Source organism: Cherax quadricarinatus, chromosome 54 (genome assembly GCF_038502225.1).
Source record: "Cherax quadricarinatus isolate ZL_2023a chromosome 54, ASM3850222v1, whole genome shotgun sequence".
Lineage (NCBI taxonomy): Eukaryota > Metazoa > Arthropoda > Malacostraca > Decapoda > Parastacidae > Cherax > Cherax quadricarinatus.
In genome coordinates this window covers 42,441-70,000 of record NC_091345.1, presented here as the reverse complement: position 1 = coordinate 70,000, position 27,560 = coordinate 42,441, and positions in this window count along the sequence as shown.

Genomic DNA, 27,560 nt, shown 5'->3' with positions numbered 1-27,560 from the left:
TGTAGTAGCCAGTCTGTGATCAGATGTAGCGCAGTGTGATCAGATGTTACCAGTCTGTGATCAGATGTAGTAGCAGTCTGTGATCAGATGTAGCAGCCAGTCTGTGATCAGATGTAGCAGTCTGTCTAGATCAGATGATGTAGCAGCCAGTCTGTGATCAGATGTAGCAGCAAGTCTGTGATCAGATGTAGCCAGTCTGTGATCAGTGTAGAGCCAGTCTAGATCAGATAGAGCAAGTCTGTGATCAGATGTAGAGCCAGTCTGTGATCAGATGTAGTAGCCAGTCTGTGATCAGATGTAGCAGCAAGTTTCGTGATCAGATGTAGCAGCTGTCATCAGATGTAGCAGCCAAGTCTGTGATCGGATGTAGCAGAAGTCTGTGATCGATGTAGCAGCCAGTCAGATGTGCAGCCAAGTCTGTGATCAGATGTAGCAAGTCTGTGATCAGATGTAGCAGCAAGTTTGTGATCAGATGTAGAAGCAAGTCTGTGATCAGATGTAGCAGCCAGTCTGTGATCAGATGTAGCAGCAAGTCTGTGATCAGATGTAGCAGCCAGTCTGTGATCAGATGTAGCAGCAAGTCTGTGATCGGATGTAGCAGCAAGTCTGTGATCAGATGTAGCAGCAAGTCTGTTATCAGATGTGATCTGATGTAGAAGCAAGTCTGTGATCAGATGTAGCAGCCAGTCTGTGATCAGATGTAGCAGCAAGTCTGTGATCAGATGTAGCAGCAAGTTTGTGATCAGATGTAGAAGCAAGTCTGTGATCAGATGTAGCAGCAAGTCTGTGATCGGATGTAGCAGCAAGTCTGTGATCAGATGTAGCAGCCAGTCTGTGATCAGATATAGCAGCCAGTCTGTGATCAGATGTAGCAGCAAGTCTGTGATCAGATGTAGTAGCCAGTCTGTGATCAGATGTAGTAGCCAGTCTGTGATCAGATGTAGTAGCCAGTCTGTGATCAGATGTAGTAGCCAGTCTGTGATCAGATGTAGCAGCAAGTCTGTGATCAGATGTAGTAGCCAGTCTGTGATCAGATGTAGTAGCCAGTCTGTGATCAGATGTAGCAGCAAGTCTGTGATCAGATGTAGCAGCCAGTCTGTGATCAGATGTAGCAGCCAGTCTGTGATCAGATGTAGCAGCAAGTCTGTGATCAGATGTAGCAGCCAGTCTGTGATCAGATGTAGCAGCAAGTCTATGATCAGATGTAGCAGCAAGTCTGTGATCAGATGTAGCAGCAAGTCTGTGATCAGATGTAGCAGCAAGTCTGTGATCAGATGTAGCAGCAAGTCTGTTATCAGATGTAGTAGCCAGTCTGTGATCAGATGCAGTAGCCAGTCTGTGATCAGATGTAGCAGCCAGTCTGTGATCAGATGTAGCAGCAAGTCTGTGATCAGATGTAGCAGCAAGTCTGTGATCAGATATAGCAGCAAGTCTGTGATCAGATGTAGTACCCAGTCTGTGATCAGATGTAGCAGCCAGTCTGTGATCAGATGTAGTAGCCAGTCTGTGATCAGATGTAGCAGCAAGTCTGTGATCAGATGTAGCAGCCAGTCTGTGATCAGATGTAGCAGCAAGTCTGTGATCAGATGTAGCAGCAAGTCTGTGATCAGATGTAGCAGCAAGTCTGTGATCAGATGTAGTAGCCAGTCTGTGATCAGATGTAGTAGCCAGTCTGTGATCAGATGTAGTAGCCAGTCTGTGATCAGATGTAGCAGCAAGTCTGTGATCAGATGTAGCAGCCAGTCTGTGATCAGATGTAGCAGCAAGTCTGTGATCAGATGTAGCAGCAAGTCTGTGATCAGATGTAGCAGCAAGTCTGTGATCAGATGTAGCAGCAAGTCTGTGATCAGATGTAGCAGCAAGTCTGTGTTCAGATGTAGCAGCAAGTCTGTGATCACATGTAGTAGCCAGTCTGTGATCAGATGTAGTAGCCAGTCTGTGATCAGATGTAGCAGCAAGTCTGTGTTCAGATGTAGCAGCAAGTCTGTGATCAGATGTAGTAGCCAGTCTGTGATCAGATGTAGTAGCCAGTCTGTGATCAGATGTAGTAGCCAGTCTGTGATCAGATGTAGCAGCAAGTCTGTGATCAGATGTAGCAGCCAGTCTGTGATCAGATGTAGCAGCAAGTCTGTGATCAGATGTAGCAGCAAGTCTGTGATCAGATGTAGCAGCCAGTCTTTGATCAGATGTAGCAGCCAGTCTGTGATCAGATGTAGCAGCAAGTCTGTGATCAGATGTAGCAGCAAGTCTGTGATCAGATGTAGCAGCAAGTCTGTGATCAGATGTAGCAGCAAGTCTGTGTTCAGATGTAGCAGCAAGTCTGTGATCAGATGTAGTAGCCAGTCTGTGATCAGATGTAGTAGCCAGTCTGTGATCAGATGTAGCAGCAAGTCTGTGTTCAGATGTAGCAGCAAGTCTGTGATCAGATGTAGTAGCCAGTCTGTGATCAGATGTAGTAGCCAGTCTGTGATCAGATGTAGTAGCCAGTCTGTGATCAGATGTAGCAGCAAGTCTGTGATCAGATGTAGCAGCCAGTCTGTGATCAGATGTAGCAGCAAGTCTGTGATCAGATGTAGCAGCAAGTCTGTGATCAGATGTAGCAGCCAGTCTGTGATCAGATGTAGCAGCCAGTCTGTGATCAGATGTAGCAGCCAGTCTGTGATCAGATGTAGCAGCAAGTCTGTGATCAGATGTAGCAGCAAGTCTGTGATCAGATGTAGTAGCCAGTCTGTGATCAGATGTAGTAGCCAGTCTGTGATCAGATGTAGTAGCCAGTCTGTGATCAGATGTAGCAGCAAGTCTGTGATCAGATGTAGTAGCCAGTCTGTGATCAGATGTAGCAGCCAGTCTGTGATCAGATGTAGCAGCAAGTCTGTGATCAGATGTAGCAGCAAGTCTGTGATCAGATGTAGCAGCCAGTCTGTGATCAGATGTAGCAGCCAGTCTGTGATCAGATGTAGCAGCAAGTCTGTGATCAGATGTAGCAGCAAGTCTGTGATCAGATGTAGTAGCCAGTCTGTGATCAGATGTAGCAGCAAGTCTGTGATCAGATGTAGCAGCCAGTCTGTGATCAGATGTAGCAGCCAGTCTGTGATCAGATGTAGCAGCCAGTCTGTGATCAGATGCAGCAGCAAGTCTGTGATCAGATGTAGCAGCAAGTCTGTGATCAGATGTAGTAGCCAGTCTGTGATCAGATGTAGTAGCCAGTCTGTGATCAGATGTAGTAGCCTGTCTGTGATCAGATGTAGCAGCAAGTCTGTGATCAGATGTAGCAGCCAGTCTGTGATCAGATGTAGTAGCCAGTCTGTGATCAGATGTAGCAGCAAGTCTGTGATCAGATGTAGCAGCAAGTCTGTGATCAGATGTAGCAGCAAGTCTGTGATCAGATGTAGTAGCCAGTCTGTGATCAGAAGTAGTAGCCAGTCTGTGATCAGATGTAGTAGCCAGTCTGTGATCAGATGTAGCAGCCAGTCTGTGATCAGATGTAGTAGCCAGTCTGTGATCAGATGTAGTAGCCAGTCTGTGATCAGATGTAGTAGCCAGTCTGTGATCAGATGTAGCAGCAAGTCTGTGATCAGATGTAGCAGCCAGTCTTTGATCAGATGTAGCAACAAGTCTGTGGTCAGATGTAGCAGCAAGTCTGTGATCAGATGTAGTAGTCAGTCTGTGATCAGATGTAGTAGCCAGTCTGTGATCAGATGTAGTAGTCAGTCTGTGATCAGATGTAGCAGCAAGTCTGTAATCAGATGTAGCAGCCAGTCTGTGATCAGATGTAGTAGCCAGTCTGTGATCAGATGTAGTAGCCAGTCTGTGATCAGATGTAGTAGCCAGTCTGTGATCAGATGTAGCAGCAAGTCTGTGATCAGATGTAGCAGCAAGTCTGTGATCAGATGTAGTAGCCAGTCTGTGATCAGATGTAGTAGCCAGTCTGTGATCAGATGTAGTAGCCAGTCTGTGATCAGATGTAGCAGCAAGTCTGTGATCAGATGTAGTAGCCAGTCTGTGATCAGATGTAGCAGCCAGTCTGTGATCAGATGTAGCAGCAAGTCTGTGATCAGATGTAGCAGCAAGTCTGTGATCAGATGTAGCAGCCAGTCTGTGATCAGATGTAGCAGCCAGTCTGTGATCAGATGTAGCAGCAAGTCTGTGATCAGATGTAGCAGCAAGTCTGTGATCAGATGTAGTAGCCAGTCTGTGATCAGATGTAGCAGCAAGTCTGTGATCAGATGTAGCAGCCAGTCTGTGATCAGATGTAGCAGCCAGTCTGTGATCAGATGTAGCAGCCAGTCTGTGATCAGATGTAGCAGCAAGTCTGTGATCAGATGTAGCAGCAAGTCTGTGATCAGATGTAGTAGCCAGTCTCTGATCAGATGTAGTAGCCAGTCTGTGATCAGATGTAGTAGCCTGTCTGTGATCAGATGTAGCAGCAAGTCTGTGATCAGATGTAGCAGCCAGTCTGTGATCAGATGTAGTAGCCAGTCTGTGATCAGATGTAGCAGCAAGTCTGTGATCAGATGTAGCAGCAAGTCTGTGATCAGATGTAGCAGCAAGTCTGTGATCAGATGTAGTAGCCAGTCTGTGATCAGAAGTAGTAGCCAGTCTGTGATCAGATGTAGTAGCCAGTCTGTGATCAGATGTAGCAGCCAGTCTGTGATCAGATGTAGTAGCCAGTCTGTGATCAGATGTAGTAGCCAGTCTGTGATCAGATGTAGTAGCCAGTCTGTGATCAGATGTAGCAGCAAGTCTGTGATCAGATGTAGCAGCCAGTCTTTGATCAGATGTAGCAACAAGTCTGTGGTCAGATGTAGCAGCAAGTCTGTGATCAGATGTAGTAGCCAGTCTGTGATCAGATGTAGTAGCCAGTCTGTGATCAGATGTAGTAGTCAGTCTGTGATCAGATGTAGCAGCAAGTCTGTAATCAGATGTAGCAGCCAGTCTGTGATCAGATGTAGTAGCCAGTCTGTGATCAGATGTAGTAGCCAGTCTGTGATCAGATGTAGTAGCCAGTCTGTGATCAGATGTAGCAGCAAGTCTGTGATCAGATGTAGCAGCAAGTCTGTGATCAGATGTAGTAGCCAGTCTGTGATCAGATGTAGTAGCCAGTCTGTGATCAGATGTAGTAGCCAGTCTGTGATCAGATGTAGTAGCCAGTCTGTGATCAGATGTAGTAGCCAGTCTGTGATCAGATGTAGTAGCCAGTCTGTGATCAGATGCAGTAGCCAGTCTGTGATCAGATGTAGTAGCCAGTCTGTGATCAGATGTAGTAGCCAGTCTGTGATCAGATGTAGTAGCTAGTCTGTGATCAGATGTAGCAGCTAGTCTGTGATCAGATGTAGTAGCCAGTCTGTGATCAGATGTAGCAGCCAGTCTGTGATCAGATATAGTAGCCAGTCTGTGATCAGATGTAGCAGCTAGTCTGTGATCAGATGTAGTAGCCAGTCTGTGATCAGATGTAGTAGCCAGTCTGTGATCAGATGTAGCAGCCAGTCTGTGATCAGATGTAGTAGCCATTCTGTGATCAGAAGTAGTAGCCAGTCTGTGATCAGATGTAGCAGCTAGTCTGTGATCAGATGTAGTAGCCAGTCTGTGATCAGAAGTAGTAGCCAGTCTGTGATCAGATGTAGTAGCCAGTCTGTGATCAGAAGTAGTAGCCAGTCTGTGATCAGAAGTAGTAGCCAGTGTGTGATCAGGCATAGTAGCCAGTCTGTGATCAGAGGTAGTAGCCAGTCTGTGATCAGATGTAGCAGCTAGTCTGTGATCAGATGTAGTAGCCAGTCTGTGATCAGAAGTAGTAGCCAGTCTGTGATCAGGCATAGTAGCCAGTCTGTGATCAGAGGTAGTAGCCAGTCTGTGATCAGTGGTAGTACCCAGTCTGTGATCAGAGGTAGTAGCCAGTCTGCGATCAGAGGTAGTAGCCAGTCTGTGATCAGATGTAGTAGACAGTCTGTGTTCAGATGTAGTAGCCAGTCTGTGATCAGATGCAGTAGCCAGTCTGTGTTCAGATGTAGTAGCAAGTCTGTGATCAGATGTAGTAACCAGTCTGTGTTCAGATGTAGTAGCCAGTCGGTGATCAGATGTAGTAGCCAGTCTGTGTTCAGATGTAGTAGCAAGTCTGTGAACAGATGTAGTAGCCAGTCTGTGTTCAGATGTAGTAGCAAGTCTGTGATCAGATGTAGTAGCCAGTCTGTGCTCAGATGTAGTAGACAGTCTGTGTTCAGATGTAGTAGCCAGTCTGTGATCAGATGTAGTAGCCAGTCTGTGTTCAGATGTAGTAGCAAGTCTGTGATCAGATGTAGTAGCCAGTCTGTGTTCAGATGTAGTAGCCAGTCTGTGATCAGATGTAGTAGCCAGTCTGTGATCAGATGTAGTAGCCAGTCTGTATTCAGATGTTAAAGCCAGTCTGAACTCAGATGTAGTAGCCAGTCCGTGCTCAGATGTATTGTGTCAGTTCACGTGTTCTAAGTGTAATATTAGATAAAGCCGAGGAACTTTCCAGTTTCATTTTACTCCCCGTTTGGTGTACTAGCCTCCACGAGCAGTATTTTATATTATTGTAACCACGACGGGGAGTAGAATGAAATTAGCTCAGAGGCACCACACCACCTTATTTCCTCGGATGAAGATAAAACACCTAGCTCTGCTGGGTGCTTGTTTCTTGTAGGATTGCGTGGTCCAGTGGGTTAGAGTGTTATGTGTGATATTCGCTCACCATAAGGCGGGCCAAAACGACATGGGCTCTAATCCTCGGCTAGTCGCAGAGTTGTTATTGATTCAATACTACTTGTTAGAGGTTATAATATATATATAAATATATATATATATATATATATATATATATATATATATATATATATATATATATATATATATATATATATATATATATATATATATATATATATATATATATATATATTCTCTTTGAAAAAATCAGAAAATTATGGTAATAAGCTCCACTTCTTCGATTTAGCAAAAAGTACTGTCCTTTGCTTTTAAATGTGGGTAAAAGTTAAGTAAAAAAAATAATACAAGAAGGTGGTACAAACTGGTACCTATTTCCCTTTGTTTCACATCGGGCTCCCCAGACTTCACTCAGGCTAGCGCCTGAAAAACAGTCTACCTCGTTTTCGCAATATCTGAGTTAAGAAACATAGAGAAGTCCCCAGTAATTGCTGTCTTCATTTTGTTTCTTGTTGGCTTTACTGATGTTTTCTGGTGTGGAAGATGAGATATGTTTGTGAATTATGTGTTGTTTGAATATGTTGGAGGAAAGTTGGTTGGGTCTCAGAGGAATAGATGTGATTTTTTTTAGTGGAAATATATGATGTGCTTAAATGAGAAGGAATGAATGGTGACTGTGAGTGTTGCTAAAGATGATCATAAGAGTGTGTACCCACCTATTTATGGTTGCAAGGCTCGATTCATAGCTGCTGGCCCCGCCTCTTCAATGGTCGCTACTAGGTCCACCCTCTCCCTGCTCAATGAGCATCATCATACCTCGTCTTAAAGCTATGTATGGGTCCTGTCTCCACTAAATCACTCTCCAGAATGTTCCACTGACAACTCTGTGGTTGAAGAAATACTTCCTAATATCCCCAGGACTCATCTGAGTTTTCAGCTTCCAGTTGTGACCCCTTGTTGCTGTGTTACATCTCTGAAACTTTCTGTCTCTGTCCACCCTGCCAAATCCTCTCAGCATTTAATATGTTGTTATCATATTCTTCTCTATCCCTCCTGTCTTCCAGTATAGTCAGGTTGAGTTCCTTTAACCTCTACTCGTAGAACAAACCCCTCAGTTTAGGAACTGGTCTTCTTGCAAACCTTTGCACTTTCTCTAATTTCTTGACGTGTTTGACCAGATGTGGGTTTCATACTAGTGCTGCATACTCCAATATGGGCCTGACGTACACTGTATATATTGTCTTGAATGACTCCTGACTTAGAGGCCGAAACGCTCTGTTCAGGTTTGCCAGGCGCTAGTATTCTGCTGCAGTTATTTGATTGATGTGCGCTTCAGGCGATGTTCTCGGAATGGTGCTTACTCCAAGATCCTTTTCCTTGAGTGAGTTTTGCAGCCTTATACCTCTTAGGCTGTACTCCGTCTGCGATCTCCTTTGTCCTTCCGCACTTTGCACTTGCTGAAGTTAAACTCCAGGAGCAATTTGTCAAACCAGGCTTGATGCCTGTCTAGATCCCCTAATAGGCTGACTTTATCCTCTCCCGCTTGTATTCTCTTCATTAGTTTCACATCGTCTGCGATCAGGGACACCACTGACTCTTTACCTTCCATTACATCATTCACATATACAAGAAACAGCACAGGACCTTGGACGGTCCCTTATGGAACCCCACTCGACACATGCACCCACTCTGACACCTTGTCTCAGACCGACACACTTGTTTCCTTCCTGTTTGTTATTCCCTGATACAGTGCAATACTTTCCCTCCTATTCCTGCCTGTTCCTCTAGTTTTTCAACCAGTCTCTTGTGTGGAACTCTGTCGAAAGTCTTCTTACAGTCCAAGAATATGTGGCCTACCAATCTTTCTCTCTCTCCTGTCTTATTTCTGCTACCTTGCCATAGAACTTCAATAGGTTCATGATGCAGGATTTCCCTTCCCTGAAACCATGCTTGTTGTCATGTATTAGGCTATTCCGTTCTAGGTGCTCCACCACTCCTGTCCTGATAATCTTCTCCATTACTTTATGTACTATAAATGTCAGCGACACTGGTCCGTAGTTTACTGCAGCCTGTCTGTTTCCTTTCTTAAAAATTGGGACTACATTTAATGTCTTCCACACCTCAGGCAGTTGCCCTGGTTTAATAGATTTATTGAAGATTCTCGTTAGAGGCACACACAATGCATCTCCTCCCTCTCTCAGGACCCAAGGAAAGATATCATGAATTACCCAGATAACTGTAATCATATTTCTGTCCCAGACTTCCATTTGGTCGACTTCATGAGACTGAGAAATTACCTTGGTAGGCTAAATTGGGATGACCTAACTATGGGACAGGTAGGTGGTGTTGGTTGCCAATATAACGTTTTTCAGAGCATAGTCCTAGCTGCCCAGACAACTTTTGTTCGAAGTAGGGAAATTAGATCTAAAAAAAATGATCCCAAATGGACAAATAATAGATCAAAACATCTCATTGGTCAAAAGAGAGGCATATATAGGCATATCAGAAGAGGTGATGGGCAGTTAAGAAACCAATATATTCAGTTAAGGAGAGAAATAAAGAAAGGAATACAAAAAGCAAAAATGAGTAATGAGTCTAAAGTTGCAAGGGATTCAAACCTAACCCAAAAGGGTTCTTTCAGGTATACAGAAGTAAGATTAGGGACAAGATAGGCCCACTTAAGAGTAACTCAGGTCAGATCACTGACAGTGATAAGGAAATGTGTGAAATTTTCAATACTTACTTCCTCTCAGTTTTTACTCAGGAAGATACAAGCGAAATTCCAGAAATAATAAATTATGTAGAACACGATGATAATAAACTATGTACAATTGGGGTAACTTGTGACATAGTCCTCAGACAAATAGAGAAATTAAAACCTAACAAATCCCAAGGCCTTGATGAAATATTTTCAAGGATTTTAAAGGAATGTGAAGAGGAACTTAGCATACCTTTGGCTAATCTTTTCAATATACCACTACAAACTGGCATAGTACCAGACAAGTGAAAAATGACAAATGTAATACCTATTTGCAAGGCAGGTGACAGGTTCTTAGCTTCGAACTACAGGCCAATAAGCCTTACCTCCATAGGGGGAAAATTTATGGAATCAATAATTGCCGAGGCAATTCGTAGCCATCTTGAAGGGCATAAATTAATTAATAAATCTCAACACGGTTTTACAAAGGAGCATTTCTGTCTTACGAATTTAGTAACTTTTTTCACTAATGCATTTGAGGAGGTAGATCATGGTATTGAATATGATATTGTGAATATGGACTTCAGTAAGGCTTTCGATAGAGCTCCACAATAGAGGCACACTGAATAGGAGAAATTTTTTCGTGGGTAGAGGTATGGTTGACAAATAGGCAGCAAAGAGTTTGCATAAATGGTGAGAAATCAGAATGTGGGTACGTCACAAGAGGTGTTCCACAGGGGTTAGTGTTGGGCCCCTTGTTGTTCACAATTTGCAAAAACGACATAGGAGGGGATAAACAGCGACATAAGCAAACTTGCTGATGACACCAAAACAGGCCATCCAGTTCATTCTAATGAGGACATTAGAACACTCCAGGATGATTTGAATAGACTGATGCAATGGTTGGAGAAGTGGCAGATGCAGTTTAATGTAGACAAATGCAAAGTTCTAAATGTTGGACAGGAAAATAACCATGCCATATATAAACTAAATGATGTAGATCTTAATATTACTGACTGCGAAAAGGTTTTAGGAGTTCTGGTTAGCAGTAATCTGAAACCAAGACAACAGTGCGTAAGTGTTTGCAATAATCCTAACAGAATCCTTGGATTCATAGCAAGAAGTATTAATAATAGAAGTCCTCAGGTTGTTCTTCAACTTTATATATCTTTGGTTAGGCCTCATTTAGATTATGCTGCACAGTTCTGGTCAGCGTATTGCAGAATAGAAATAAATGCACTGGAAAACGTATAAAGGAGGATGACAAAGCTGATCCCATGTATCAGAAATCTTCCCTATGAGGATAGACTGAGTGTCTTGAATATGCACTCTCTAGAAAAGCGTAGAATTATGGGGGATATGATTGAGGTGTATAAATGGAAAACAGGAATGCTAAAAATATCGAGCCTAGACAGGACTCGCAGCAATCTCTTTAAATTGGAAAAATTCAGATTCAGGAATGATATTGGAAAGCACTGGTTTGGTAATAGAGTTTTGGATGAGTGGAACAAACTCCCGAGTACCGTCATAGAAGCTAAGACGTTGTGTAGTTTTAAAAATAGGTTAGATAAATACATGAGTGGGTGTGGGTGGGTGAGTTGGATCTGAATAGCTTTTGCTACTAGGTCAGATGCCATGCTCCTTCCTTAAAAGAATGTAACCTAACCTAACTAAGTTAGGGCATTAGCTTAAGCCGGTAGGAGAATTGAACCTTCATCGCATGGGCCAGTAGGTCTGCTGCAGTGTTCCTTCTTTATGTTCTTATATTATCAGGGCTCACGCCTTCGAGGTATCTGGTTCTCTAGGAGTTACTTCATCTCATCCTCGGTTTAATGCAGTGTGTCGTTCTCTGTGAGCTCCCTCCTTCCTTCCTCAACCTGATTACCCGATTCTTTACTATTGTTTTCCTACTGATGTGGCTGTATAACAACTTTGTCTCAGATTTATCTTTTGATGCTATGTCATTCTCGTACTGAAGCTGGGCTTTTCTCCTTATCCAAGCCTATTCATTTGTGGTTCTTCAATTCATCTCCCTGTTTTCATGGGCCGTTTGCCTTCTATATTTTTCCATGCTCTTGTACACTTGGCTTTGGCCTCATGACACTTAGTAAACCATGTGGTCATGTGTTCCATCATTTCGTTTAACGTCTTTCCCTCTACTTCGCTTACCCACTGCACCTCAAGTAGGAATTGTCTCATACTTGTGTAGTCCCCTTCCTCGAAGTTTGGCTTCTCCCGTCCTTCTCGTGCTACTTCACTCTCCATAGTTAACTCCACTATGTATTCGATACTCAAGGCCACGTGATCACTAATGCCTAGGGACCTTTCAGGTGTGATGTCTTCTATGTCTAAACTGCTGAACTGAGGTCTAGCCTTGCTGGTTCGTCGTCTCCTCTCTGGTTGTGCCCTTAACATGTCTGGAAAGCGTACAGAGGACGATGACAAAGATGATCCCATGTATCAGAAATCTTCCCTATGAGGATAGACTGAGGGCCCTGAATCTGCACTCTCTCGAAAGGCGTAGAATTAGGGGATGATATGATCGAGGTGTATAAATGGAAAACAGGAATAAATAAAGGGGATGCAAATAGCGTGCTGAAAATTTCCAGCCAAGACAGGGCTCGCAACAATGGTTTCAAGTTGGAAAAATTCAGATTCAGGAAGGATATAGGAAAGCACTGGTTTGGTAATAGAGTTGTGGATGAGTGGAACAAACTCCCGAGTACAGTTATTGAGGCTATAACGTTGTGTAGTTTTAAAAATAGGTTAGATAAATACATGAGTGGGTGTGGGTGGGTGTGAGTTGGACCTGACTAGCTTGTGCTGCTGGGTCTGGTGCCGTGCTCCTTCCTTGAGTGGAGGTGACCAGACTGGGTGGGTCATTCGGCTAATCCGGGGAGGGTGGGTCAATGGGTTAATCCGGGGGGACACATGGACCTGCTCCGCATGGGTCAGTAGGCCTGTTGCAGTGTTCCTTCTTTCTTATGTTCTTATGTTCTTATGTGGCTCCAGATTCTCCAAGTCAATTTCCTTATGGGTGAAATCCACTATGATGAGTCACTTTGCCTTGCCCATGTGAGCCCTTCTGGCAATAACGGCCCCTGGTATGCACTGTTGGTCTCATCATATTCCTCTCTTGGCCTCTTGTTGTTCGGTAGCAGGTTGTTCATCATTGCTACCATCGCTCTTGGGCCCCTGGTATGTAATTCTCCAACTATGTAATCATCTGCTACCCTAGTCCTCCCATCTCAAAAGTAAATTGCTTCTAGATGAGTAGTGCAGCTCCTCCTCCCCGTCTGCCCCTCCTGTCTTTCGTTACGATCTGATAACCAGATGAAAAGATCGAGTCTGTTATTCCATGAGCTTTGTCTCTGTGATTGCTATGTTGTTCGGGGATACCTCAGTGATTCTTTCCTGCCACTCCTCACTCTTATTTGTAATTCCATCTGCGTTGTTGTACCACAACTTCAGCTTCCTTTCTAAGACTGTGTCTTGGGACGTGGGAGGGGTTGGTGCTGGCTGTGGGTGTGGTAGGCAGGCCTGAATATTATGGTAGTCTGATGGTGTGGCAGCGTTAGTGCTGGGAGGGGTGGGGACTGTGGATGTGGAGTGTAGCTTGGCTCTTATTATTGTGTTTGGTTGGTGTGGGGTGGTACAGGTTAACGTCATTTTATGCTCTTGCATCACATTATGTAACAGAAATTCCTCGGAGACGCACTCACTCCATCAGCTTCAATTTATGTGACAGAAACTCCCTTGAGACGCACTTGCTCCATCAGCGGTGGTTAATTCAGGTGACAGAATCTCCTTTAGGAGGCATTTGCTTCACCACCCTTAGACACTCTCTTCTCTCCACCAGCGTGAGTTTATGCGACAGAAATTCCCTTGAGACACTCTCTTCCTCAGCATGAATAATGTAAAGCATCTTGCATGAATTAAAAAGCGAGAGAGGATGTAAAGAACTGGCCCGAGGTTGTGGCGTGACGGAGGTGATACAAAATGTGAGGGAGAGAGAGGTACACATGAGAAAGAAGGGGGAAGAGGTGAAAGAGAATGGTACAGGATGAGAGACAGGAATGGGAAGCGTAAAATGTGAAAGAGGTGCAAGAGAAAGAGAGAGAGAAACAGAACACACAGCGTAGCCTAAAGCCAGCAAGGTAACGATGCCACTTGACACCTACACTCGAAAACGGACAAATGAAGTTGAGGACGAGGTTGGAGGTGCCAGAGACGAGAGAATTTGGAAGTTCAAGGGATGAGTGATGGTGTGAGAGTGTGAGGCTGAAGGCACTGGATAACTGTGAGAGTGAAGGAGCTGGGAAATTAGAAGTGAGTGAGGGTGTTTGAAAGTGAAATTGCTGGAGAGGATGTTTGAAAATATGCAAGAGAGAATATAATCCTGCTAGTAAGAGCGTCAAGAGAATTTGTTATAGTGCAAGGTTAGATGCAAGAGGAAAGTAGTATGTTGCCAAGAATGGTACAAGATAAAGTTTTTTGCAGTGGGAGAGTGCAAGAGAAAGTATACAACCGTGATGAAGGGTACAAGAGAAAGTATACAACCGTGATGAAGGGTACAAGAGAAAGTATACAACCGTGATGAAGGGTACAAGAGAAAGTATACAACCGTGATGAAGGGTACAAGAGAAAGTATACAACCGTGATGAAGGGTACAAGAGAAAGTATACAACCGTGATGAAGGGTACAAGAAAAGTGTTATATCGCAAGGAAGGGTGAAATAGACAGTATTAAACAGAGAAAGAAGCAAGGTAAATCATTATACCGAGAGGAGGCATTCAAGAAAGTGTGTTATTTCACATGGGAAGGTTCTAAAGAAAATATAATTCCAATAGGATACCTGAGGTGTATATACCTGGGTGATGTTCCAAGGGTCAACACCCCTGTGGCATAGTCCATGACCAGGCCTCGCTGTGGATCAGAGCCTGATTAGCCAGGCCGTAACTGCCAGCTGCACGCAAACTGACATACCAACCACAGCCTGGTTAGTCAGGTACTGACTTCAGATGCCTGTCCAAGAGGAAAGATGCTAGTGTAAGTATTATACCGAGAAGAAGAGTGCTGAAGAACTAACAGCAATAAGACGAAGATTGCAAGCGTAAGTTAGTATTTCAAGAGAATGTGTACAACAGAAAGTATTATACTGCAAAGAAGAGTGCGTGAAAAAAACATTATATCTGAGGGAAGGATGCAAGGTAGAAATTCAGATCATGATTCATGAGGCATTAGTTCCCTTTTCTAAAACCCTGCTACAAGCCTGGTCCAGCAACTGACTCCTTGAATTTAACCCTGCCAAATGCAAAGTCATGATGATAGGTGAAGGGCAAAGAAGACCGCAAACAGAGTATAGTCTAGGTGGCCAAAGACTGCAAACCTCACTCAAAGAAAAAGATCCTGAGGTGAGTATAATACCGAGCACATCTCCTGAGGCGCACATCAGATAACTGCTGCAGCATACGGGCGCCTAGCAAACCTGAGGATAACGTTCCGATACCTCAGTAAGGAATCGTTCAAGACTCTGTACATCATATAGGTCAGGCCCATATTGGAATATGCAGCACTAATTTGGAATCCACACCTGGTCAAGCACGTTAAGAAATTAGAAAAAGTGCAAAGGTTTGCAACAAGACTAGTCCCAGTGTTAAGGGAATTGTCCTACGAGGAAAGGTTAAGGGAAATCGGCCTGGCGACGCTAGAGGACAGGAGGGTCAAGAAAGACATGATAGTGACATGTAAAATACTGTGAGGAAGTGACTAGGTGGACAAAGACAAGATGTTCCAGAGATGGGACACAGAAACAAGGGGGTCACAATTGGAAGATGAAGACTCCTATGAGTCAAAGGGATGTTAGGAAGCATCTCTTCAGTCATAGGTTGTCAGTAAGTGGAACAGCCTAGAAAGTGACGTAGTGGAGGCAGGAACCATACATAATTTTAAGACGAGGTATGATAAAGCTCATGGAGCAGGGAGAGAGAAGACCTAGTAGGAATCAGTGAAGAGGCGGGGCCAGGAGCTATGACTCGACCCCTGAAACCACAATTTGATGAGTACAGACCCATCTACAGCATCTCCTTAAATGTTCTAACTGCGGCGGGTCACACACTGCAGTTGCAAATTCCTGCCCTTCTAGAAAAGACATTCTCTCCACCCTCAGAGCCAGCCAACCTCCCTCCCTCCCCAACCCCTTCCCTGCACCTCCTTCCCCTACCATACCTTCCTCCCCTACCCCCAATGCCTGGGCTACTCCACGCACTTGGTCTGCCTCTCCTACTCTACACACCTCAAACACCAACACACAGACTACAAGCACTTCTTTTACACCTGCACCCACACTAGACTACAAAACTAACTGCCAACTCGCCACTGCTGCCCACTCTGCGATCGTAATCTTTCAAGCTTACCAATCAGACTACCCACATGTCCTTAACCTAATCTTGTCTGCAAACAATCTTCCCTCTTTAATTATCGCTCCTTCCTGCTTCTCTTCTAAGCCCCCTACAACCTCTACCTCCTCCCTCTCCCCCACCCCCCACTTCCTACAGCCACCAGCTCTCCTCCTCCCCTACCCCTCTGCACTACTTCTACCCCTCCCACCAACACCCCTACTGCTGCTGCTACGACCACCCCTCCCCCACCTTACCCACTTCCTCATCCCCAACCAAAGCTTCCACTTCCTCATCCCTTACCATAGCTTCCACTTCCTTATCCCCTACCAAAGCTTCCACTTCCTCTGCATCCACCTTCGCCCACTCTTCCACCACAACCAAAACTTCATCCAGGTCCAACTCCACCTCCTCCAGACAAAATCCACTCAAACCTAAACCTGCCCCAACTTCTGACAGACAGACCAAAGAACATAAAACCAGATCCATCTCTTCCTCCCCCTCCAGGAAACAGGCCTGTAACACCTACAAACACAAATCCACTGATGGCACCACTATCATGGGCTTTAATCCAAACTCCTCCCCAGACATTAACTTTGCTATGACGAAACCATTAAATCATGTTTAAGGTGATTCAGTTCAACGTACGTTCTTACTTTACAATTAGACACCTACTGGCCGAGCTCCTTGAAGCAGAGAGGCCAGATATTGTTTTGCTAAACAGTACCTGCCTCAAAGCTCCTCAACGTATCCGCCATTATGGTTATACTGCACTACAGTCTCCCTATGATCCCCACGATGGGGTTGCCATTCTTGTCAAATCCAACATAAAACACGAATTTCTCCCAATCCCTTTTATTCACCAACACTGTCTTGCAGTCAGAATGCACACCCATCTTGGCCCCTTTATCTTTTTCACCACCTATGCTCGCCCAAACACTATTCTCAACATACACGACCTCTCCTTAGTCTTCAACTTCACCAACACACCAACATACCTACTAGCTGGCATGAATGCCAAACACACCACCTTTCATCACACCAGTAACAACCAACTTGGTCACCAATTACTCAACTTCACAAACCATAAACACCTAATTCATCTCGGCCCAGACTTCAATACCTTCAATCACACGGGCCAAGGCAAACCAGACATCATTCTGGCAAACCGAGGCAGCTCTCTATTTCAACACTACATCTCACCTGGCCCTATTACAGGCTCTGATCACATCCCAGTCATCTTACACATCTCCTCCAACCCTATCCTCATTCCAACCACACCTTCATTCTCCTACAAGAACGCTGACTGGGATGCTTTCAAACAACACATAGACAATATTAACCTCACCTATGACTACAACAACAAACCTATCTCTGACATCAATACTCAACTTGATCTCATCCAGGACACCATTACACAAGCAGCCATCACCGCAATACCAAAGAAAACTCACATCACTTGTTATTCCTTCAAACCATCACTCAGAACAAGAAGACTAATAATCTGCTACCACAACCGCTTCCTCTACAACACAGATTAAATCAAGTCAGATTAGATCTCACTTACCTTAGAAACAACATTCTACACAGCCTAGACCAAGACCACAAGAGTCACTGGTCACAACTCATACAACAAGCAGACAAACAGCGTATTAAAAGCAATAAAGCCTTCTGGAACTTTATCAAAAAAATCAGAGGCACAACTCCCACCAACAAATTCAAACACATCACCCACAACAACACACACATCTCAGACCCGCAGGCTGCTACCAACATCTTCAAACGCATCTGGGAGAACATCTTCCACCCTCACCCACCTCACCCTAATGTTATTCAACGCATTCAGAACATAGAACACTGGAACACTGCACACACACAAGAAACAACACCAGATAGCCATATACATCTAGACTCTCTCACCTACTCCCAAGAACTCGATACTCCTTTCACCAACACAGACATTAAAACTCTCCTCAGACACCTTCCTCCCAAGGCTCCTGGTTCTTCTGGCCTAAACCATATTATCCTGAAGCACCTTCCTGACTCTATCATTACTGCCTACACAAACCTCCTCAATGCCTCCCTTACCTCTGGATACTTCCCTTCCCTCTTCAAAGCTGCTACTGCTATCCTCCTTCCTAAACCCAAAAAAGACCACTCTGATCCTAGAAACTATCGCCCTATCAGCCTCCTCGAAACTTTAGGAAAACTCTTTGAAAAACTCATCAACCATCGCCTTCGCAGATACCTGTAGGAACACAACTCTCTACTTTCTGATGGCCAGTTTGGCTTCAGAACACAGATCCACACAGGATGCCATTAACATCATTCTCAACTACATCCACATAAACACAAAACAAAGAAACAGGACAGCCCTGGTTGCAAAAGACGTTGAAAAAGCTTTTGACACTGTCTGGCACAAAGGGCTCAAGTAAAAACTCTGCACTAACTTTTAACCTGCCTCTCACTACTCATAAACTCCTCTGCAACTCCCTAGACGGCCGTACCATGAGAATAAAATTCCAAGGCTGTTACTTTGACTACTTCACACTAAATGCTGGAGTACCCCAGGGATCTGTCCTCTCCCCGACACTTCCAACACCTGTATACCAAAACTCCATCACACTAGCCTATGCAGACGACATTACACAACTTATCACTCATGCCAATATAGATACACTCACACAAAACACAAAATGAGGTCGACAGGATAGCCATCTGGGAACAAAAATGGAGGATCAAAACCAATGCAGCTAAATCCAGCATTACATATTTTAACTACAGGAAACGTGATCCTCCATTACCTGTCGAGCTCAGAACAGCTGACACCCGCACTTACATCCCCATCATACAATCTGTCACTGTCCTTGGCGTTAATCTTGACTACCTTCTTTGCTTACACGGACACATTCACTCAAGACATGCAATAGCTAGTCAGGTCCTTGCGGGCCTCTACAAGTGGAAATATGCCTCCCAACGCACCAAACTACACCTCTACAAATCCCTAGTACGTCCTCTGATAACTTACTCTCCTCTAGCCCTCTCTCTTGCAGCTAAAACGAACTTACTTAAGCCGCAGCGTGTCCAGAACAAGGCGCTGCGCTGGGTGCTTGATGTCAGATGGGAAGACTTTGCCACAAGCGAGTCTCTCCATGCCCAATTAGACATCCCTGCGCTGAATCTGTACTGGAAGACGCTCAGTGACAGACAGATAGACAAACTTGAGACACGACACGACTACTGGACCTCTCTCCTTGACGAAGACATTCGCAGACCCACAAACCAACACAACCTTTTCTACTCCTTGTATGATCCTCCTTCTAACCCTATTTACAAATAACCTTGTATTCTCTGACAGGTACCATTCTTTGACCCACTTTTGCCTTAGCGTTAGGGTTAAGGCATGGCTCAATTCTACACTCCTCTCTAGCGCTAGTCTTTGCCTGTCCCGTCCTTCCCGCTCACCCCACCGGAGTCCCAATAGAAGAGCCTAAATTTCTCTTCTCACTATCTGTCCCACGATCGCCTTCGCTGCTGGGATAAGCCCTGGCTCTATTTCTACGACTAAGAACACTCCTCTCCAGCACTATTCTTCGTCTGTCCCGTCTTCCCCGCTCATCCCATTTGGGATCTTACCTGTACTATCGTTCGTTCGTTCGTACTTCTGGTTAGTGTGACTTTGTAATGGTCCAAGTCTGACCGAAACGTCGTCGTAAGCTCCTCTCTTCTATGTGCGGGTTATTTGTGTATCGTTCCAGTCACGGTATTGTTCCTTTTTTTTGTTATTTTCTTAGGAGTCCAGTATTGTCCCGCGTCAGGTGTTTCTTTGTTGTGGGAGTTGACTGTGAGGTGTGGTCTAAGCCCTTTAATTGCCTTCCTTTGATGTATTACTTTCATAGTTCCTTGACAATGTGAGTAGTCACGAAAGCGCTTGGAATTTCACTACTTTTTCACAGTGGTTGCTTTGCATATATATATATATATATATATATATATATATATATATATATATATATATATATATATGTTTATATATATATATATATATATATATATATATATATATATATATATATATATAATGTGTATATATATATATATAATGTGTATATATATAATGTATATATATATATTGTGTATATATTATATATATAATATATATAATGTATATATATAATGTGTATATATATATAAATATATATATATATATATATTATATTTTTTTTTTTTTTTTTTTTTTTTTTTTTTTTTTTTTTTTTCAACAAGTCGGTCGTCTCCCACCGAGGCAGGGTGACCCAAAAAAAGAAAGAAAATCCCCAAAAAGAAAATACTTTCATCATCATTCAACACTTTCACCACACTCACACATTATCACTGCTTTTGCAGAGGTGCTCAGAATATAACAGTTTAGAAGCATATACGTATAGAGATACACAACATATCCCTCCAAACTGCCAATATCCCAAACCCCTCCTTTAAAGTGCAGGCATTGTACTTCCCATTTCCAGGACTCAAGTCCGACTATATGAAAATAACCGGTTTCCCTGAATCCCTTCACTAAATATTACCCTGCTCACACTCCAACAGATCGTCAGGTCCCAAGTATCATTCGTCTCCATTCATTCCTATCTAACACGCTCATGCACGCTTGCTGGAAGTCCAAGCCCCTCACCCACAAAACCTCCTTTACCCCCTCTTTCCAACCCTTTCGAGGACGACCCCTACCCCTCTTTCCTTCCCCTATAGATTTATATGCTTTCCATGTCATTCTACTTTGATCCATTCTCTCTAAATGACCAAACCACCTCAACAACCCCTCTTCTGCCCTCTGACTAATGCTTTTATTAACTCCACACCTTCTCCTAATTTCCACACTCCGAATTTTCTGCATAATATTTACACCACACATTGCCCTTAGACAGGACATCTCCACTGCCTCCAACCGTCTCCTCGCTGCTGCATTTACCACCCAAGCTTCACATCCATATAAGAGTGTTGGTACTACTATACTTTCATACATTCCCTTCTTTGCCTCCATAGATAACGTTTTTTGACTCCACATATACCTCAACGCACCACTCACCTTTTTTCCCTCATCAATTCTATGATTAACCTCATCCTTCATAAATCCATCCGCCGACACGTCAACTCCCAAGTATCTGAAAACATTCACTTCTTCCATACTCCTCCTCCCCAATTTGATATCCAATTTTTCTTTATCTAAATCATTTGATACCCTCATCACCTTACTCTTTTCTATGTTCACTTTCAACTTTCTACCTTTACACACATTCTCAAACTCATCCACTAACATTTGCAATTTTTCTTTAGAATCTCCCATAAGCACAGTATCATCAGCAAAAAGTAACTGTGTCAATTCCCATTTTGAATTTGATTCCCCATAATTTAATCCCACCCCTCTCCCGAACACCCTAGCATTTACTTCTTTTACAACCCCATCTATAAATATATTAAACAACCATGGTGACATTACACATCCCTGTCTAAGACCTACTTTTACCGGGAAGTATTCTCCCTCTTTTCTACACACCCTAACCTGAGCCTCACTATCCTCATAAAAGCTCTTTACAGCATTTAGTAACTTACCACCTATTCCATATACTTGCAACATCTGCCACATTGCTCCTCTATCCACTCTATCATATGCCTTTTCTAAATCCATAAATGCAATAAAAACTTCCCTACCTTTATCTAAATACTGTTCACATATATGCTTCAATGTAAACACTTGATCTACACATCCCCTACCCACTCTGAAACCTCCTTGTTCGTCCGCAATTCTACATTCTGTCTTACCTCTAATTCTTTCAATTATAACCCTACCGTATACTTTTCCTGGTATACTCAGTAAACTTATTCCTCTATAATTTTTACAATCTCTTTTGTCCCCTTTCCCTTTATATAAAGGGACTATACATGCTCTCCGCCAATCCCTAGGTACCTTCCCCTCTTTCATACATTTATTAAACAAAAGTACCAACCACTCCAACACTATATCCCCCCCTGCTTTTAACATTTCTGTCATGATCCCATCAGTTCCAGCAGCTTTACCCCCTTTCATTCTACGTAATGCCTCACGTACCTCCACCACACTTACAGTCTGCTCTTCTTCACTCCTAAAAGATGGTATACCTCCCTGGCCAGTGCATGAAATTACCGCCTCCCTTTCTTCCTTAACATTTAAAAGTTCCTCAAAATATTCTCGCCATCTACCTAATACCTCCCTCTCCCCATCTACTAACTCCCCTACTCTGTTTTTAACTGACAAATCCATACTTTCCCTAGGCTTTCTTAACTTGTTTAACTCACTCCAAAATTTTTTCTTATTTTCATTAAAATTTCTTGACAGTGCCTCTCCCACTCTTTTATCTGCTCTCCTTTTGCACTCTCTCACCACTCTCTTCACCTTTCTTTTACTCTCCATATACTCTGCTCTTCTTATAACACTTCTGCTTTGTAAAAACCTCTCGTAAGCTACCTTTTTCTCTTTTATCACACCCTTTACTTCATCATTCCACCAATCACTCCTCTTTCCTCCTGCCCCCACCCTCCTATAATCACAAACTTCTGCCCCACATTCTAATACTGCATTTTTAAAACTATTCCAACCCTCTTCAACCCCCCCACTACTCATCTTTGCACTAGCCCACCTTTCTGCCAATAGTCGCTTATATCTCGCCCGAACTTCCTCCTCCCTTAGTTTATACACTTTCACCTCCCTCTTACTTGTTGTTGCCACCTTCCTCTTTTCCCATCTACCTCTTACTCTAACTGTAGCTACAACTAAATAATGATCCGATATATCAGTTGCCCCTCTATAAACATGTACATCCTGGAGCCTACCCATCAACCTTTTATCCACCAATACATAATCTAACAAACTACTTTCATTACGTGCTACATCATACCTTGTATATTTATTTATCCTCTTTTTCATAAAATATGTATTACTTATTACCAAATTTCTTTCTACACATATTATATATATATATATATATATATATATATATATATATATATATATATATATATATATATATATATATATATATATATATATATATATATATATATATATATATATATATATATATATATATATATATATATATATATATATATATATATATATATATATATATATATATATATATATATATATATATATATATATATATGTATATATATATATATATATATATATATATATATATATATATATATATATATATATATATATATATACATATGTATATATATATAATTTTATTTACAAACGAAAAGCTGTTACCTATATTAGCTCATTTCAAAGTCTTTCTATTATTATGAGGTGTACAAACATGGAGCAGGATGAAGTTAGAGTCCTCTGTGGACCAGCGATTTCGTTTGGTCAACTGACTTTATTTGGTTAATGTCATTATGTTGTACGAATATGTTGCAGATAAGAGTCATCCTCACCAGCATTAAAAAAATGAAGCCTCTAATGTTGTCCGAGAGGATGCTGATAGGCTGGCTCCTCATGACTGTGTTCAGTTTGAGCTGATGGGTGTGTAAGGTGCCTTCTCTTGAGACACGTAAGACTCTTTTTTTCTCTCTCTCTGTTTATCTAAAACACCCTGTATCATTCTTTTATATATTGATGAGATGTTACTAAATTTCTTAGTATACAATCAAGAATCACAAATTAGGTTTCTGTGAAAACCAGCTACAATACTTTATTAATCAAACTAAACCAAGAAAGAGTTTAATGATCAAAATTAAAAAGAAGAAATGTTGACTTATTACCCATCTGGGATATTAACTATTTTTTAATTCATTAACTTACATAAACACACCTCTATCCATCTCTCTTAGAATATTGGGAATCCATACAAATTGTAAGTTTTTTGGGGACATTTCAAGTGTTGAAATAAGTGGTACTGACAGTAGTCTCAATCTTGCAATGTATTTTTTGGGTTCCATAGAAAAGTAAATATTCGACCAATTAGCCAACCAAGTGGTATTGGTGGTAACCTTTACTGGTAAAATAATTGGTAAAACAACATAATGGAAGAAGAAATAAGTGGTATTGGTGGTAATCATAGGTGAGTGATACAATAAGTGGAAAGAACTCAAGTTATAAGAAGAAATAAATGATATTGGTAGTAATGTGAAGTCGTGTAAGCCAACTACTCAAGCGGTATTAGTAGTATTCTTAATTCGTGTGACCCAGCCACTTAAGTTGCACTGGTGGTAATGTTAAATGTGAAAAATAAGGTGCAGGAGCAAACAGCAAAAAAAAAAAATCTGGTTTAAATTTGTAGTATGAATTAATTTTATTTCGTGGCATACAAGCAGAGATAATCATACAAAATCTATCTTTTTACATTCTTTATCTAAGTGATCATGGACAACTCACATAACAATATCACTTTATTCTTAATCTTACACACACAGATAAGAGTCTTTCAAAAATTGAACAAGGTATGTCCTGAGCTCACGAGATTCTCCATTATCAGGTATTATTTATCTGTCATTTTTTTCATGAAATTTCAAAACTATATCTACTGTGATAGCGCTTTTGGGTTTCTATTGTGTTGATACTCATCAATTCCCAGATCAGCTTCCCTCCCTCAGACAGTCACATAGATCAGCTTCCCTCCCCCAGACAGTCATACAGATCAGCTTCCCTCCCCCAGACAGTCACATAGATCAGCTTCCCTCCCCCAGACAGTCATACAGATCAGCTTCCCTCCCCCAGACAGTCACATAGATCAGCTTCCCTCCCCCAGACAGTCATACAGATCAGCTTCCCTCCCCCAGACAGTCAAACAGATCAGCTTCCCTCCCCCAGACAGTCACATAGATCAGCTTCCCTCCCCCAGACAGTCATACAGATCAGCTTCCCTCCCCCAGACAGTCATACAGATCAGCTTCCCTCCCCCACACAGTCATACAGATCAGCTTCCCTCCCCCAGACAGTCATACAGATCAGCTTCCCTCCCCCAGACAGTCATACAGATCAGCTTCCCTCCCCGAGACAGTCACATAGATCAGCTTCCCTCCCCCAGACAGTCATACAGATCAGCTTCCCTCCCCCAGACAGTCATACAGCTCAGCTTCCCTCCCCCAGACAGTCATACAGATCAGCTTCCCTCCCCCAGACAGTCATACAGATCAGCTTCCCTCCCCCAGACAGTCATACAGATCAGCTTCCCTCCCCCAGACAGTCACATAGATCAGCTTCCCTCCCCCAGACAGTCATACAGATCAGCTTCCCTCCCCCAGACAGTCATACAGATCAGCTTCCCTCCCCCAGACAGTCATACAGATCTGACAAATAAACAAATGATGTTACTTGTGCATAAAATGGCTTCCAACATTATTCAAGTATAAGTTTACAGGTGTGACAAAGTGTCTCCTTATTTCTTATTCCTTATTTCCAATAATATTAAATACTTGGGAGTGAAATAAAAATAGTGTATTAAGAAGGACTCTCTAATTCGTGTTAGAAGCACACTTACAACTTTTAAATTACTTCTCTGTATTCCACTGAAGAAACCTACTGTGTACTTGGAGTTTACCTGGAGAGAGTTCCGGGGGCCAACGCCCCCGCGACCCGATCCTAAGATCGGGTCGCGGGGGCGTTCAGGGTAGATCAGGGTCTGATCAACCAGGCTGTTACTGCTGGCCGCACGCAAGCTAACGTACGAATCACAGCCCGGTTGGTCAGGTACTGACTTTAGGTGCCTGTGCAGTGCCTTTTTGAAGACAGCCAGGGGTCTATTGGTAATCCCCCTCATGTATGCTGTGAGGCAGTTGAACAGTCTTGGGCCCCGGACACCTCTCCTTCCGACAGTATTTAAGTCTCCGCACTGTAGCTTGATCTTCAGATAGTTCCTGACTATGGAACTGAACTTCTCCAGGCCGAGGGACTGACAACCTCAAATTCTACGACTTTAAGGGTGATGGACTGATTACATCGTCTTCACATCTCTACTGTTCCTGCCTACTTTCTGTATTCGACTGAAGAAGCCTACTGTGTAGGCGAAACGTTTCGGAATAAAGTTGTCTAACTGTTGCATATGTGTCTTACCTAACAACTTATTGTGTTGTCTCTCAGTGTTCTCGTGGAGCCCCTGCTTTTCATCGGAGGAATGTTGCATCTCCTGCCGAGTCTTTTGCTTTCATAGGGAGTGATTCTCGTGTGAAGGTTTGGTACCAATCCCTCCAGGACCTTCCAAGTGCATATTATCATGTATCTCTTTCGCCTGCGTTCGAGGGAATACAGATCAAGGACCTTCAACCGTTCCCAGTAGTTTAGGTAAACATTTCAGAATAAACCTAAATGCTGCACATGTGTCTTATTTGTTTACCACGACAGTTGACAACACATCTTACTGAACCTTGAAAAGGACCTGCCTTGTATGGGCCACTAGGCCTTCTGCAGTGTTCCTTCATTCGTATGTTATTATGAGTGAGAGGGGTTGCATTTGAGTGGGACTTGCACAGAATTATAAAAGCTTATTACTTGGGTAGCACTGAAAATTGGGTTGGGGAAATATTCTGTTAGTGGGATGGATTATGAAGGACCTGCCTAGTATGGGCCAACAGGCCTCCTGCAGTGTTCCTCCTTTCTTATGTTCTTATGTTGTAACACTCACGTTAACTCTTACTTCTATAGGTCATTAAGAAGCTCACCTGTTCACTGGAAAGTATGAATCAGTTTTGAAATTTGTCTCCAGGTGTAGGAATGATGACATTTATGGAGGATGAGAATATCAAATTCACATTCAATTAAGGATGCTCATTTATTTACCGCCAATACCACTTATTTCATCTTTCACTTACACTGTTTTACCACTTTGGGTTACCACCAATACCACTTGAGTAGTTCGATAAGTCCCATATTTATCCTTTTTATAGAACTCAAAGAATTAAAGAAAAGACTTAAGGTTACTGTCAATACAATATTTAACCATTTGAATTGTCTTAAAACGATGTACAATTACCATGAATTATTTGCAATTTATAGGAATTATGTATATTTTATTGTGAAAAGCCTACAAAATTGGAGGGAATCTCCATACTCTGAAATTCACGAGAAAGATGTGTACTTATATAAAGTTAGAGAGGTCATAAGTCAACATTTGTTCCTTTTATTATTGGTGATAGAAATTTTGTTCGTTTAATTTAATTTAATTAATGAAGTAGTGAGGCTTGTTTTCACACATATTTAAGATTTCTTTCATTCATTCATACCAAGGAATTTAATAAGATCTTATCAATGAATTCATGAGCAAATATGCATGAAAAGTGTGTTTTCGAGAGATAGATAGAGAGAGAGAGAGAGAGAGAGAGAGAGAGAGAGAGAGAGAGAGAGAGAGAGAGAGAGAGAGAGAGAGAGAGAGAGAGAAAGAGATGGTAATGTTGGTGCACTAGTAAGTATGAATGGGTTGGTGTTGGTACCTGGGGAAGAAGTTGATATCCTTGGGGTGAAATTTGACTCCAAACTGACCATGAAGAACCACTTTGTAAATCTTGCAAACAAGGCAGCCAGGAAACTTACAGCACTTCGTCGTATCTTGCATCTGCTTGACAGTAGGGGTTGCAAGATTCTGTATGAGCCACAAGTACGTTCACACCTTGAGTATGCTCCACTTTCTTGGTTTGCCTGCCCCCCTCCCCCCTCTCATCTGCTTGACAGAGTGGAGAACAGAGCAAGACGTCTCATCTCTCGCCTGGACCAATCCTGGATAGATCTGTCATTTCAGCAGAGCCTT